The sequence below is a fragment of the Microcaecilia unicolor genome, chromosome 9 (genome assembly GCF_901765095.1).
Source record: "Microcaecilia unicolor chromosome 9, aMicUni1.1, whole genome shotgun sequence".
Lineage (NCBI taxonomy): Eukaryota > Metazoa > Chordata > Amphibia > Gymnophiona > Siphonopidae > Microcaecilia > Microcaecilia unicolor.
The window spans coordinates 217,870,091-217,883,623 of NC_044039.1; positions in this window are offsets into that span (position 1 = coordinate 217,870,091).

Here is a 13,533-nt window from a genome sequence, read left to right on the forward strand (position 1 = left end):
TTGAGACCTTTAGAACACAATTCATAATAATCATTTCTCAGTGTGCAAATCATTCAACATTTTTTCCATATAATATTACCTTGTGTATGTGCTTGCACTCATGTGTTTTTATTTATCTACCTATAGTACATGGTTTTCAGAATGGGGTGAAGGGCTTCACTTTATTGACCAATCACTATTCAAATGTACACCTTCCGAATCCATGTCAGTACTGGTGTCATTTTGGCGCTTTCATAATTTGGTTTTTGATCCCATATAAATGATCTTTTAGAGTCATCGCTAACTATGATAGGATGCATATCTTCCACTTTTGATTCCTCAGTGTCTTAACCTCATAAAAATGTACCTTCCAAACCAACGTCAGCACTGACGTCACTTTTGGCGCCTTGAAAAGTATGTTTTCAGGACGTAGGCGTTCTTTGATCTTAACTCAAGTGTTATCCTTAAGTTATTTATTTATTGCATTTGTATCCCACCTTTTCCCACCTATTTGCAGGCTCAATGTGGCTTACATAGTATTTGAGAGGCGTTCGCCGACTCCAGTATGAACAAATACAAAGTGATGTTGTGATAGGATAAGGTTCGTGTGGAATAGACATATTGGGGAATCATAATGCAGAGGAGTTTGTTGTGTCCATTACATAGTAGATGACGGCAGAAAAAGACCTGCACGGTCCATCCAGTCTGCCCAACAAGACAACTCATGTGTGCTACTTTTGTGTATACCCTACTTTGATTTGTACCTGTGCTCTTCAGGGCACAGACCGTATAAGTCTGCCCAGCACTAGCCCCGCCTCCCAACCACCGGCTCTGGCATAGACCGTATAAGTCTGCCCAGCACTATCCCCGCCTCCCACCACCGGCTCTGGCACAGACCGTATAAGTCTGCCCAGCGCTATCCCTGCCTCCCAACCTCCAGTCTTGCCTCCCACCACTGGCTCTGGCACAGACCGTATAAGTCTGCCCCGCACTATCCCCGCCTCCCAACCTCCAGCCCCGCCTCCCACTACCGGCTCTACTATACAATCTCGGTTAAGCTCCTGAGGATCCTTTCCTTCTGAACAGGATTCCTTTATGTTTATCCCACGCATGTTTGAATTCCGTTACCGTTTTCCTCTCCACCACCTCCCGCGGGACGGCATTCCAAGCAACCACCACTCTCTCCGTGAAGAAATACTTCCTGACATTTTTCTTGAGTCTGCCCCCCTTCAATCTCATTTCATGTCCTCTCGTTCTACCGCCTTCATATCTCCGGAAAAGGTTAGTTTGCGGATTAATACCTTTCAAATATTTGAACGTCTGTATCATATCACCCCTGTTTCTCCTTTCCTCCAGGGTATACATGTTCAGGTCAGCAAGTCTCTCCTCATACATCTTGTTACGCAAATCCCATACCATTCTCGTAGCTTTTCTTTGCACCGCTTCGATTCTTTTTACATCCTTAGCAAGATACGGCCTCCAAAACTGAACACAATACTCTAGATGGGGCCTCACCAACGACTTATACAGAGGTATCAACACCCCCTTTCTTCTGCTGGTCACACCTCTCTCTATACAGCCCAACAACCTTCTAGATACAGCCACCGCCTTGTCACACTGTTTCGTCACCTTCAAATCCTCAGATACTATCACCCCAAGGTCCCTCTCCCCGTCTGAACCTATCAGACTCTCGCCACCTAACACATACGTCTCCCGTGGATTTCTATTCCCTAAGTGCATCACTTTGCATTTCTTCGCATTGAATTTTAATTGCCAGACCTTAGACCATTGTTCTAGCTTCTTCAAATCCTTTTTCATGTTTTCCACTCCCTCCGGGGTGTCCACTCTGTTATAGATCTTAGTATCATTCGCAAATAGGCAAACTTTACCTTCTAACCCTTCGGCAAGGTCACTCACAAATATATTGAACAGAATCGGCCCCAGCGCCGATCCTTGAGGCACTCCACTACTCACCTTTCCCTCCTCCGAGCTAACTCCATTCACCACCACCCTCTGGCGTCTGTCCGTCAACCAGTTCCTAATCCAGTTCACCACTTTAGGTCCTATCTTCAGCCCATCCAGTTTATTTAAAAGCCTCCTGTGGGGAACCGTGTCAAAAGCTTTGCTGAAATCTAAGTAGATTACGTCCATAGCTCGTCCCTGATTCAATTCTCCTGTCACCCAATCAAAAAACTCAATGAGATTCGTTTGGCACGATTTCCCTTTGGTAAAACCATGTTGTCTCGGATCTTGCAACTTATTGGCTTCCAGGAAATTCACTATCCTTTCCTTCAGCATCGCTTCCATTACTTTTCCAATAACCGAAGTGAGGCTTACCGGCCTGTAGTTTCCAGCTACTTCCCTATCACCACTTTTGTGAAGAGGGACCACCTCCGCCATTCTCCAATCCCTTGGAACATCTCCCGTCTCCAAGGATTTATTAAACAAATCTTTAAGAGGACCCGCCAGGACCTCTCTGAGCTCCCTTAATATCCTGGGGTGGATCCCGTCCGGTCCCATGGCTTTGTCCACCTTTAGCATTACAAGTTGTTCATACACACTCTCTTCTGTAAATGATGCTGTATCCACTCCACTACCATTTGTACTTTTTCCAGTCCATCGCGGTCCTGCTCCAGGATTTTCTTCTGTGAAAACAGAACAAAAGTATCTATTTAGCAAATTTGCTTTTCCTTCATCACTATCTACATAGCGGTTCGCAGTATCTTTTAGTCTCACAATTCCCTTTTTAGTCATTCTCCTTTCACTAATATACCTGAAGAAATTTTTGTCACCCCTCCTTACATTTCTAGCCATTTGTTCTTCCGCTTGCGCTTTCGCCAGACGTATCTCTCCCTTGGCTTCTTTCAGTTTCCTCCGGTATTCCTTCCCGTGTTCCTGTTCTTGAGTTTTTGTGTATTTGTGGACATAAACGTTGTTAACTTTAGGTCTAATTTTTATTTTTACTGTGTTCTTTTAAATTGTACATTTCTTTTCACTTCTGCTGCTAAGATGGTGTTTACTGATTGGCAGTATATCAAATGGTAACATAGTAACATAGTAGATGACGGCAGAAAAAGACCTGCACGGTCCATCCAGTCTGCCCAACAACATAAATTCATATGTGCTACTTTTTATTTGTACCTGTCCTCTTCAGGGCACAGACCGTATAAGTCTGCCCGGCACTATCCCCGCCTCCCAACCACCAACCCCACCTCCCACCACCAGCTCTGGCACAAACTGCATAAGTCTGCCCAGCACTATCCCCACCTCCCACCACCAGCTCTGGCACAGACTGTACAAGTCTGCCCAGCACTATCTTCGCCTCCCAACCACCAACCCCACCTCCCACCACCAGTTCTGGCACAGACTGGATAAGTCTGCCCAGCACTATCCCCGCCTCCCAACCACCAAACCCGCCTCCCACCACCAGCTCTGGCACAGACTGGATAAGTCTGCCCAGCACTATCTCCGCCTCCCAACCACCAAACCCGCCTCCCACCACCAGCTCTGGCACAGACCGTATAAGTCTGCCCAGCACTATCCTCGCCTCCTAACTACCAGTCCCGCCTCCCACCACCGGCTCTGGCACAGACCATATAAGTCTGCCCAGCACTATCCCCGCCTCCCAACCACCAGCCCCGCCTCCCACCACCGGCTCTGGCACAAACCGTATAAGTCTGCCCAGCACTATTCCTGCCTCCCACCACCGGCTCTGGCACAGACCGTATAAGTCTGCCCAGCACTATCCCTGCCTCCGAACCACCAACCCCGCCTCCCACCACCAGCTCTGGCACAGACTGTATAAGTCTGCCCAGTACTATCCCTGCCTCCCACCACCGGCTCTGGCACAGACCGTATAAGTCTGCCCAGCACTATCCTCACCACCCAACCACCAGCCCCGGCACAGACCGTATAAGTCTGCCCAGCACTAGTCCCGCCTCCCAACCACCAAACCCGCCTCCCACCACCAGCTCTGGTGAATACATTTGGAAACTTGGGTAAGAACCAGAGAAAGAAGGCACAAAAAAAAGAAAAATAATAAAACCCCAACTTGACTTAGATATGAAATGACATTGTGCAGGCAGACAGCTGGGCCTTTGCTAGAGCAGGGTGGATGGAAACAGTTAAACGGGATGGGAGTGTCCAATTCATCCTTACATGACGCTATTGACTAGGCTGTTGGGAGCTGCATTATTACGCCTATCTCTTAGCAGCTCAGTGGATGGCAGCAAAGGAAGGACTTTGGAAGGCTGAAGCCACTTCAGGTGCTGCTCTTCCAGAATAAGGATGATGACACTTGTAATTCTGGCATTGATCTGAGCTCTCTCTTGATGTTTCTGCTCAGTGGACCAGTGGGTGAAGCACAGCTACCGTGTTCCTGCCAGTTTAATAGGTTTAAGCTTCACGGGAGCGGGTCAGCAGACAGCCCAGTTGTTGGTTTCTTGTTTTTCTTGGCTGTTTTTCTTTCTGTATAAAAATCAATCCTCTACGTGCTGTTCTTTGAATTGCAGTCGTCATACATTCTGGAATGCGCAGAAATACTTTTTAATAATACAGCAATGCCTGACTAACTCATAACAATCACTCTAGCAAGCAAAACAAAGTGCTGTGACACATTAGCTGCAGACCTGAAGGAGGGAAGCCAAGCTCATGACACGGTCAAAAACACACAGCCCAGCTCCATTTGCTAGTCTCAGTGGGGGTCATTTTATAACAGGGTGTCTATGGAAATTGGGCAGTTAGGCACCTATTTAAATAAAATATTAGCAGAAAACACGCCTAGATTGGAGATGCAAACATTACAGGTGTGGAACAGGTGGATGTGAAGCATCCGTTCACGCTTTCCAAAAATACTAGGAGGTCACCCCCAGGCATGCGATGAAACTACAGTGTAGTAAATTTAAAACAAATCGGAGAAAAATTTTCTTCACCCAACGTATAACTAAACTCTAGAATTCGTTGCCGGAGAAAGTGGTGAAGGCGGTTAGCTTAGCAGAGTTTAAAAAGGACAAGTCCATAAACCGCTACTAAATGGACTTGGGAAAAATCCACAATTCCAGGAATAACATGTATAGAATGTTTGTACGTTTGAGAAGCTTGCCAGGTGCCCTTGGCCTGGATTGGCCGCTGTCATGGCCAGGATGCTGGGCTCGATGGACCCTTGGTCTTTTCCCAGTATGGCATTACTTATGTACATCTGCTCAAGGAAAGGCAAAGGTACATGTATATTTTATATGAAGTACATGGATAACTTGTGAGTCTATCCAAACTCCACCCCTTTGGATGCTTACGGTACATCACCTGTACTCTCAAGGCGTGACCTCATTTTTTTTTAAGAACTCATTGAATGGTGTGAATCCATGCGTTGATGGAGTGAGTGACATAGGGGCAGGCAACCCTTGGAAACATTCCCTCACTGAGGTTGCAGTTCAGCCACTTCACGCCAGGTGGCGCTAAACCTGCCAGGTCAGACACTGAACTGCAGAGTCAAGTGAACATAGAGATGTTGGGCTGTCTGGCCAGGAGGAGGGGGGGGCTTGACAGTGAGCAAGCGGTAAAAGCCCTCCTGCAGGTCAGAACAAGGGGGCCCTGATACAGAGGTCCCAGGAGGAGAGTGTAAGGAGTCCCTAGTTGATGTGTAAGCTACCAGAACTTGGCTGAAGTAAGCCACTTTTGCTATTGGACTAAGACTTGTAAGCCTTGTTTGAGGTCTGACTGGAGCCAGACCTGGGATTAAGGGTTCCTTTTACCAAGCTGCGGTAAAAAGGGCCCTGAGGCAGCGGCAGGGGCCATTGTTCCCGTGTGTCAGGCAGGGGCGTAGCCAGACTTCGGCGGGAGGAGGGTCCAGAGCCCGAGGTGAGGGGGCACATTTTAGCCCCCCCAGTGCCGCTGCTCCCCCCCCCCCGCCGCCGCCACCACCAACAACTTTGACGACCCTCTCGACCCCCCTCCCACCGATGACCCTCTCAACCCCCCCTCCTACCGCCAACCTGCTGCCAACCCGTGGGCTAACTTTGCTGGTGGGGGACCCTAATCCCCGCCAGCCGAGGTCCTCTTCTTCCCGCGAAGGCTTCGTTCTGTTTCTGACATCCTGCACGTCAGAAACAGAACGAAGCCTTCGAGGGAAGAAGAGGACCTCAGCTGGCGGGGATTGGGGTCCCCCGCCAGCAAAGGTAGCCCATGGCGACAGTGACGATGGTGGCAGCGGGGGAGGGCTAGCGGCGGGAGGGGGGTCAAGAGGGTCATCAGCAGGGGGGTCCAGGGCCAAATCTACGAGCGCCCAGGCTCCTGTGGCCCCACGTAGCTACGCCACTGCTAAGTACTATTCTCTAAAGGCTGCGAACTCTTTCTACACTGGTGCTTAGTGCTGGTTTCTGTGACCAACACATCTGTTGTATCACTGTGTGCAGCTTTTTAGGACGCCCATGCCCCTTCGTGGCCACTCCTCCTTCTGGGTTTTACGCTATGGAATTTAGGTGCCCAGTGTTACAGAGGACGCAGCCAGATGCCAATTAACATCAGTAATTGGTTGTTAGGATTCAATTATTGATAGTTAATAGCTCTTTAGCCAATCAAGTTGTGCGTGCATATCGGGAGCGCATAGAATCTGGGGGTTAGTGATTATAACCAGACTCCTTTGGTCAGGAATGACGTTAGACATTCAGGGGCCTAGGGCAGAAACTGGGAAAGGGGCCCCAGGGCAGTTGCCCTGTTTGCCACCTTCCTAACGCCAGTTCTACCTTTGGTGTCCCACTTCTCATCTTATTCTAATGAGGACAGCTGCTGTTAAATTTGAATACACTGGTGCGTTCCTTATCTACGCACAAAGGAGATGTTCAAAAACAGTCTTGCAAAACTGCATTTTATACAATTACTAGTAAAAAAAGGCCCATTTCTGACACAAAGGAAACGGGAACTAGCAAGGTTTTCCTCGGAGTGTGTATGTTTGAGAGAGTGTGTGTGAGAGAGTGAATGTGCGAGTGTGTGTGTGAGAGAGAGAGAGAGAGATTGAGACTGGGTACAAGTGTGTCTGTGAGAGAGAGAGAGTGTGTGTGTGAGAGTGAGAGTATGTGCCAGAGGCCCCCCCCCTCCCTCCCAGTTACATTGCCCCCCCCCCCTTCCTCTGTGTTCCAGGGTCGTCGTCACCCCTGCCTCCCTCCCTCCGAGTTCCAGGGTCATCCCCTGCTTTGGTTTTTTTAATAGTTTTTGTACAGGTGGTGCATTCCCCCCTTCTCCCCTCTCATCCCCTCTTCCCCCCTCCCCCGAGTTCCAAACCCCCCTCCCTCCCCCTCCACCGTTCCAAACCCCTCTCCTTCCCTCCCTCCCTCCCTCCTCTGAGTTCCAGGCCCCCTTCCTCCCCCACCCCGAGTTCCAGACCCCCCTCCTGTGACCCTTTCGGGCCCCCCTTCCCGCCGCCAACCTCCCCCACCACTGTCGCATACCTGTGCTAGCGGGGCACCCCAACCCCCGCCAGCCGAAGTCCTCTTCTCGGCCGCGCGGCGTGGACGAATGATCTGATCAAGTTTCAATCTGTTTGTGTGCGTGCGTCTGACGTCCTGCACGCTGTGAGGGTTTTTTTTCCCCTTGGGTTCACGTCATAATGGGTCAAGCGACGTCAGCCAGGGCTTCGGAGCCAAGCAGACCAAGAAGTATCGGACACAGGCAGCAAGATAGAACGTTGGAGATGAGAATTATTATATAGGATTTGTAGAACTCAAAGGAAAGAAAAATGAAGAGGTGTAGTGGTTCCAAGTTGGCGCATTTAGAAACATAGAAACATGACTGCAGACAATTTATTTATTTTATTTGTTACATTTGCATCCCACAGTTTCCCACCTATTTGCAGGCTCAATGTGGCTTACATAGTACCGTAAAGGCGTTCGCCAATTCCAGTATGAACAAATACAGTAATGTTGTGGTAGAATAAGGTTCGTGTGTATAGACACATTAGGGAATCGTAGAGAGGAAGAGTTATTATATGGCCTTTACGAGCTTTGGTTTCGTTGTGTTGCAGGGTTCAGGCATTTAAGTTGGGTCGGTAGGGCCAAATGACCCATCCAGTCTGCCCATCCTCAGTAACCACTAACTCCTCCTTTTCCCAAGGGATCCCACGTGCTTGCTCCACGCTTTTTTGAATTTTGACACAGTCTTTGTCTCCATGATCTCCACTGGGAGGCCATTCCATGCATCCACCACCATGTCCGTGAAACAGTATTTTCTTAGAGTCCTCCTCAGTAAGAAAGTGTTTCAACAAGTGTAGCACTGCTCATAAAGACTGACCACACAGCCCAGTTGCAATCACCGGTAGTGTATCTCACCTGCATTTTCAGGTGTGGACTGACCATTCAGGCAACTGGGCAGTGTCCAAGGGCCCAGAGGCTCTGCCTGGATGCCCACCGCTCTCCCTACTACCACCCAGCAGTGGCAGCGAAAACAGAAAAAAAGATGGCGACCCTGCCTCCGTCTGACAGAATTTCCTGTTCCTGGGCAGAACCTGTCAGCCGTGAGTGGGACCAGTGCGGCCCCACATCTCGCTGTAACAGAGCTGTTTTTGCTTTTTTAAGACCAAACGCCCCCAGAACGAGTGTGAACTCTACAGGCTGTTCCTCCCTGCTTTTCAGAGCTGTGGAAAAAGTTACTGATAAGCAAACTTCTTTCCATTTTTTCAAATGCTTTTATTTTCTTTTAGCAGTGTTCACCTAGGAAACAGACAAGTTTTAAAAAAACATTGAGTACAGCACCAGTAAAATAAATAGTGATGAAAATTAATGGCAGAACAAAATGCTTTTTATACAGGGATTGCTTTTGCCCCTAACACTATTCTTATAGGAAGCATACAATATTTAAAAAGCTAAGTAAAACTTCTGCAAAGAGTATGGACATAATTAGTAGCCATAAAGCAACGTGTTAAAATTTTGATTCAAGACCTTTGACTCTTTGAATTTTTTAAGTATATGTGATCCAATGATCTACTGGGCCTTGTTTCTGACTATCCCTTTTTGCTGAAGGAATATTTTACTTTGTTCTTTCAGTGGCACCCTTGTATCGTAATCTATAATTAGACTGCAAAAAATTTATTTTCTCACTGTTTTCTCTTTTACTTTCAGATGTGTCTTTCCACTGGATAACCCATACCCGTATGTTTTAGGACCGTCTGAGACAAACTCTGTGATATGCTCACCCTTAGGGATCTCACTCGTTAATTCACCTAATCACCCAAAGAAGGATCCCACTCACCCTCCTTACTTACAAAAATCACAGTCTGTATCGTGATAAAGACAGCGTTCTTGTAAAGCGTCAAGAATCCTGTACAGCTCTTTCCGGGCATATGCAGTTGTAGAAGAGGCTATGTTACCTGCTTTTGACGCAGAATGCATGTTTATGTATTCTGCAAAGAGTTGTGTAGATGTCTGTTCAAAATGCCAGACCTCGTAGATTTCTCCTACCTTGTAACCTTTAGAGATAGCCATTTCCAATCCTACTGTACACCACATCCCCACCAGGGCTCTCTTACCATCATCGTGGGCGCATTTTTCCTGCTGACTCATTACGGCATATGTGTGTGACACAATAGAAAAAACGAATTTACCATGGAGCTTAATGGGGAAAAAGAGTCCACGCAAGAGAAACACCTTGACTTTCACAAGCCCAAAATAATCAGAGGGAGGGCCGAAATTGTCATAGATGATTTTAGGGTGACAATAGGATATTCTTTAGGTTTTACCAGCCCGTACCCTTTTGTCAGTAAATCATAATACCTTATTTTCTCACCCTGTTTAACCTGATAGTACAGATGCATGGCGTTCGTTCTGCCTCCAAAAAGGGTGTCTCGTGGAACTAAAGGTTTGGGGAAAGTGGCTCTACTCAAAAAGGCCACACATTTTCTATCTGTTTTTATCCAAACTGTCCCTTCATACTGATGATCTTAAACCCTTTCACTTTTAGGTAATCTGTCTTGCTCCGTGTTTTTGTAACTGAGAAACCCGAAGGTGGTCCCCGTTAACGGGTTCTGTTTTTTAGAATCATAGCAGGAGGAACAACCATGGTAAAAGCACCCGTTACATTCAAAGGCAGCGTGCTCACCTTTAACGACAATCGAGAAAATGGCTGTACCGCCTGCTATATTTTTTAAAAAACAGAACCCATTGACGGGGACCACCTTCAGGTTTCTCAACTACAAAACAATGTGCAAGAGAAAGGGTTTAAGGTCGCCAGTGTTTGGGAACTTGAGTGGGACAGTTTGGTTAAAACGGATAGGAAATGTGCAGCTTTCTCAGCAGATCCACTTTCCCTGAACCTTTAGTTCCACAAGACACCCTTTTTGGGGTCAGGGTGGGGTTACGCAAAAGGAGTATGGTGTAGGCAGGGTTACAGAATCATATCTGGTGACATCATCAAGGGGACAGGGCATGGGCAGGTGTGGGAGGCAATGTCATCAAAGGGGGCAGGGTATGGACGGGGCTTGGGCGTGCTCTCCTGTCTGATTGGCTGAGAATCCAGAAGTAGTCGTGTCCCCTGTCAAAATCAATTCGTTTTGACAAATGCAGGTAAGATACACTACTATCAGCTTAACAAAATACAAAAATGAAAGCTTCATGTTTGTGCGAGGGTTTCTTTGGATTTTTATTTTCTCGATGTTCTTGAAAAGTTGGTATTTTATTTACATCTATGGAAGTCTTCTCAAATTGTCCCTTTTGACTTGTCTTATTAATCTTTTACATCTATGTTGCTTGTGCGTATATTGTTTCCCATTCTCATTTGGATCTGCCTTCCAGTATTTAAAAGATGCTTCTTTAAATTCACGATTTAACCTTGTTGGCAGTCTTCCTTCAATGTCCTAATGCATGGGACATATTTTATCTAAGTTTACCTTAAATAAAAATTTTTTAACTGATTAAGTCTCATACATCTTGTTACCTACATACAATCTTCAGAAAGACCAATCTGCCCTGCATTAACCTAGACTCTTTTCATTACCTTAATTCCATGTACTGGAGGTTCCTTGTTAATTGTAATAAAATTGTGGAACTTAAGAAAGCGAGTGTTCTCTTATTGAAGCTGGTTCGGTGTCATTTATTATTTAGTAACAAGACATTTGAAGTCTGTTGGAGGAGGCGGAAGGCCTCCAATTATTTAATGTACAGAATTAATTTCTCATATTTTAGATAGGGAGGGGTGAAGATCTCTCCCCTGAATCATGAGAAAAGCTTGCTGGAATAGCAATTTACTCTCTACCCCCCCCCTCTTGCCAAGTCACGTAATTGAACCTGATTGCCCACGATTTCTGCCATTGAATATGGTCAGGCCTCAGGGAATTCAGGAGACAGAGTTCTTTCCCATGTCCTTTGAGGTAAGGCCACTTCAAAGACTCTTTTTGTTGTAACTATAAGAGGACATAACACACAACACCTTGCAGAAGACTTCTTTCCCTCCTAGAACAATAAGATCAAACACTATATCTCCCTGACAGACAGATCTCTGGAGCCAACAGCAATAGTTCTATTACGCATCTCTTTGATCTATGTTATGACATAAACACAGGGTCTGGGCTGACAGGAGAGAAATCTATCGCCTCTATAAGAAAGTAGTTAACTCTTGCCTCCTCTTAGAATTAGAATAAAGATGAGACAATGAATCAAAGGTTCTGAGAAATATATTCTTGTGTGAGAAAAGCTGTAAAGATGAATAGAAGAGATATAATGATCCAAAACATTTGGACAACAGACCAAACTGCATCTTCAAAGGAAATGTAAACAGATGCTATGTATTTCTTTATTGACAGGAGATCCTGACTGACTGTAAGATGCTAATTAAGGGGGTGAGAGAAACCCTCCTCCTTCTTGTGCTCCTTTTGTATTGAAAGGGAAAAGAAACTGAGAGACTGCCCTGACCACTTTCCATTGTAATTTCATTTCTGTATATGTTCTTCTCTCTCTGTACTATACCTATAACTATTTCTTATTGTTTATCCTAATCTTTGGATAAATAAATAAACCTGTGTTTTCCCCCAAAGGAAGCTTCCTTGGCTCTTTTTCTCTTGTTATTGTCTTAATAGGCTTAATCCAGCTGTCAGAGTTTCTAAGATACCAGTTGAGAGGATTGCTTTGCGTGAGTAGTGCTGGCTGGGTAATGGCTCTGGAGCGCAGCACGAAAGGCGCAAACAAGTCTTAATGTGAAGTTTCCTTCCAGCGTGTTCTTGGAAGAGACTTTGATTTATTGGTTAATTATTTGGTGAACTATTTCATTGTTATTTTGTGACTTAACTGAAATAAACTTCCTTTAAATTGAAAAAAAAAACCTCATATCATTTTCCATTTACAACTTCTTCACACAAAGTCCATACTTTTATTCTAATGTTATGGATTCAATTTAACATTTTAACAGAACACAACTTCATTGGAAATTTCTCAAAGGAAATGATACAGAAATGTAAACATGCTATTAGGTGCCTCTTTAAATCTCTTAGCGGAGGTGCACAGCACTATTCCAGTGCTACATTTTATTTTCATTTGGAGATGTGTAAGATGGTAGGTGAAGAGAAAGGTTTGTGCTTTCAAGCAGGACTGGGTTAAGACAAGCATCGCCACACTGGGACAGACTAAAGGTCCATCTAGCCCAGCACGCTGTCTCTGACAGTGGCCAATCCAGGTCACAATCACCCGACAAGATCCACGGAGCAAAGCTTTTGTACTGCTTGTCCCAGGAATAGTGGATTTTCCCTATGTCCATTTAATAACATTCTATGGCCTTTTCCTTCAGGAAGCCATCCAAACCTTTCTTAAACTCTGCTAAGCTAACTGCCTTAACCACATTCTCCGGCAATGAATTCCAGAGTCGAATTACGCGCTGAGTAAAGAAAAATTTTCTCTTATTTGTTTTAAACTTACTGCAGTCCAGCTTCTGATCAGCACCTTAGGGGGACTGAGCTCCACTCTGTGGCAGAGTCGCTGATGTGGTATTATAAGCTTTGTAGTCTCACACCCTGATACCTGCTTGGTCAACAACCATCACGTTAAGAGATGTCACACAGGGTCTCAGCACAAAACACTTTTCTCCACAGACATAAAATGGGGTGGTGTGTGGGCATTTCTGCGCTAATCAGTTAGTAAGTCGGCATTGACACACACTAACTGATTAACACAGTATTAGCGTGTGAGCCTTTGCTGCCTAGGAAGTAGGTGGTGGTTAAGAGCTGATGGCAACATTAGTATATAGAGGTCAACCACCGAGAGGGAGGAACAGGATCCACTACGAGGGAAACAGGTCAAGAGGAAAAGTAGGATGATCAACAGGACTCTTCCAATGATGCCAGGGAGACGAAAGATGTCATATACACTTTTAGTCCATAAATTAAATGCTGTTAAAATGATGACTGAAAGTGTTGTCAAAACAGTACCCTACTTTGGCGTTTTAGGATCGATATTATTTTTAGAGCTCGAGCAGAATACCGCTTTGGTGTTTTTGCGACTGATAGTCTTTATAAAGACTTTGTCCACTTTTAGTATTCTTACAAAACATCGCTTCCTACATTTGGGCTCTATTATATATACAGAA